Source organism: Monopterus albus, unplaced genomic scaffold (assembly GCF_001952655.1).
Source record: "Monopterus albus unplaced genomic scaffold, M_albus_1.0 scaffold62.1, whole genome shotgun sequence".
NCBI classification, from domain to species: Eukaryota; Metazoa; Chordata; class Actinopteri; order Synbranchiformes; family Synbranchidae; genus Monopterus; species Monopterus albus.
Window position 1 is genome coordinate 516510 of NW_018127942.1, and position 3676 is coordinate 520185.

Consider the following 3676-nt stretch of genomic DNA (forward strand, 5'->3'; position numbering starts at 1 on the left):
TCTGTCAGGTGCCGCAGCTTTGCTCCACAAAGGTTGTGATGTGCTTAAACCAAAACCACCACATCCATACTGTACCTGCCATACAATATCCCTATGTTTAGGAGCTGCCTGAGCCTGCAACACTGCCTCCTTTGGGCTCCACTTGCTCCCTGCTGAGAATGTTGATGCTACACTCTGCACCATTACATCCCTGGATTCTGACAGCGTTATCTCCAGTCTAGCCTTAGCGCAAAAATATTGGTAAATGTTGTATATGGAGTTATATTTTTGTCTGTGATTATTTTTAGTACATCTACCATGACTGTCCTTGTAATATGATGCCCCATTCCTTTTCATGTTCACGTGCATTGTCTCCACAGTGGAGGAGAGCAGAGAGGTGAGATGCTGATGTATTTAACAAAAGAGGAATAACAATCGCTTCGCTCCTATTGGCTCTTTGTAATAACGCTCTCAGTGGGGCTAACACACACACACACACACACACAAATGTATGAACATGTGTGTGCCCACATAAACATCTGGAATTTTATTTATCTTATGAAACATTAGCTCATTTGTTGTGTTGAATATTGTATTGTGTAGTTTTATTTTTTTTACAGTCCAGTAAAAATATGTTGGGTTTAAGCCAGTTTTGATGGGCCACAATTTATTAACACACCTATCTGTTTTTTCAGAGATTAAACCTGCTCTCCTCTTTTGCCAAAACAGTAACTCTTTTGCTTCTCTCTGCTGCAAGAACGCTGACCTACCCACTGATTCCCCACCAGAGACGTCCCCCCGTGCCTGTCCCCTCCCTTCCCCTCCGACGTTGGTATGATCCAAAAGCCTGGTGGTTTGTTTGCTTGGGAAAGGAGAATATCCTCTGAGGTCAAGTCAAACAGGATGTGCTAGAGTGTGGTCCTTCGCTCCTATTGGCTCTTTGTAATAACGCTCTCAGTGGGGCTAACACACACACATACACACACACAAATGTATGAACATGTGTGTGCCCACATAAACATCTGAAATACCATACCTAACAACCACAAATGTAGTTTAGTGAAATGCCTGTCTGACAGGCTGTCCAGTTGTACTTACCTTAAAAGAGGAGTTTGTGATTAAAGCAGCGTGCACAGAGCGGACTTGTTTGAATAAGATGTTGCATTGAGAAAATGTCAAATAGTAAAACTAATAAACAGACTACTGCATATGAAGACACCACTTAGCGAAAGCTCAAGAGGGACAGTGCTATCGGAGGAAACTGGTCATGGCTTACCTGATGTCACAGTTTTTAAACTCCTAGCCTCCAAACAGATTTGATCAGCAATGCTGGAAATGTTTAAGTCAAAGTATTTAAGCATTTTCAGCTTTTATTAGTTTATGAAACATCTCCTGAACTATAATTACCACAAAGTCCAGAAATGAATTCACCCACTTCAGGCTCAGACCCAAGAGAGAAAGAACAGAGATAGAACAAGAACAAGCAAACTGCAATTATTTTTTAGACCTGGATCTCACAGTAAGGTCTGCAGTTTTGTCAAACACATGCACAAAACACAAGTTTTACTGATGGAGCACATTTTCTTGGAGAATTATCTGCATCAGTGCATGTTTATTAATGCAATCTGTGTGCCATATTATTTATAAAATGTTTAAATTGTACTGAATACAGACCTAATAAAGAATATATGATGAAGATGAACCCAACAGCGCCTTAATATGTATAAACTTAAAGTGAAGTTTATTCTACTCAGGAATACAATGATGGAATGAATCGCACACTTCACAGTCTATTTGGGAGGTTGGAGTCAAAACGAAACATCCTGCCTTTAGCAATATTAAACAATTCTAAGCTTTTAGTTGTGAGGTGGATTGGCTCCATCTATTCGATCAGTTGTTGCATCAACAAACAAATGTACAAAGTAACTGAATGAATAAACAGACATGAGAGCAAACAGACGGAGGCCAATCTGGAGCCCTCATAACTAGTTTAATTACCCTGATGTCATATTGTGTTTACATACACACAGAAACGGGTCTGACGTGGGCTGAATTGTTAATGGATGTTAACACCCGTCTGACATGTTTTCTTTATATTTCACTCAGTGGATTTCGATTTCCATCGTGGAAACTGGCCTACTGTGTGGCACATGTAAGTGTATGTATTAAAGATGTACATCTTCATCAAGTTTTTCACCATAAGGAAAATAACTTCACTGGTGCACTGTTAAAAGAACGACTGTAACATGGAGTGCTGACCAGTAAACACATGCACGTGACTGCTCTGTTATCTACCCAGTGGCTGTTTTGTGCAACAGTCAGCCTGAGGTCCAAAATCTGATCTGATCTTCATCTCTAATTAGTTACATGCGTAGGCGACCATTCTGCTTAAGCTAGTAACACACAGACAATAATAATCTTTTGTGTTTTTATTGAACACAACTATTAAGCATTCACAGTGCATCAGCTCAGCCATTTTCTTAGGATGTCTGGAGTGAATGGCTCTCTGAGGTCATTCCACAGCATATATGTTGGGTTACAGTCTGGGCTCTGACTCCAGAAAGTGGATTCTCTTCAATGTTTATGGTCATGGTCCTGCTTCTACTGAGCAGACAGCCATACTGAAATGATCATGTAAGCCACTGTGATGAATGGCAAAGCTGTCCAGCAAAGCAGACCCAAGTCATGAAGCCATACAACCATGCTCCATGATTTGTGTATGGTAGACTTAAGTAGCTCCAGTGATTCCTTTAAACCATCAACTGTTACTCTCTTTTTTACCTCACTAATCATTCTGTGTTGTGCCTTTGGAGTCATCTTAGCTAGCGCCCACTTCAAGGGAGCGTTGCCATCATCTCCATTCATAGAAAGTTTGTCTAACTGTGTACTGATAACTATATAAACTCTGATATTACATTATGAACATTTCTAGCCTTACGCAAATCAGCAATTCTTGACTGAGATCTCTTTTTTGGGAGGCATGGCTCACATCAGCAGATGTTTCTTGTGCATAGCAAACTGACAATGTTTGACTGTCTTTTCTAAGTCAAAGTAGCTCTAAACCAGCCCTCCTATCTGGTTTCATTGACTGGACTACAGGTTTGCTAACTCCTGACTCCAATTAACTTTTGTTGATGTCATAAGCTTAAGGGTCCACATACTTTTTCCACTATCCTGTGAATGTTTGAATGGTTTCAGTATGGAGAAGAATAATACAATGATTTTAAAATAGAATGTTTGTTTGTACTTTTAGAGTTGTCTTTGCTTGTGCAGATTTTCAGCTGTGAACACAAAGCAAGAGGGTTTTAAGCAGGAAAGGTCAGAGTTTCTGCGTGCATGTGGCTTAAGACATTGTTCCTATATATTGTGATTTAGCTCAGGTAAACTGGCAGCTACAGTCACTCAAAATGTTTTTTCATTTGCAGTTCTGCATCTACCACGTTCTGCTTGACTTCAACAGATGACACCACTGGTAGTTTAATTACACTACCAGTCAAAGGTTTGGACACACTTTCATATTGCACTGATTGAGAAAGTGTATCTAAACCTTTGTAGTTTATGTCATTTAACGGTTATAAAAAAGTAAGTCATACAGAGTAAGGAAATGTGTGAATTTAAATGACATCACATGTGAATAGGATGACAAAGCTTAGTACTATAAATTAATTCTCCTAAGTGGGTAGCATGAAAATCTGTT

The 3676-nt window shown here is 39.6% G+C and overlaps 1 long non-coding RNA gene across 2 annotated transcripts in view; it reads left to right on the forward strand.

Annotated features, from left to right (window-relative positions):
• LOC109962160 (uncharacterized) overlaps window positions 1–1459 on the forward strand; it is a 25779-nt gene extending 24320 nt beyond the window's left edge. For both annotated transcript variants that reach the window (XR_002275221.1, XR_002275222.1), the window contains exon 3: window positions 737–1459. This is a non-coding gene — a long non-coding RNA (uncharacterized LOC109962160). The remainder of the gene's footprint in view (window positions 1–736) is intronic.
• The last annotated feature ends 2217 nt before the right edge of the window (window positions 1460–3676 follow it).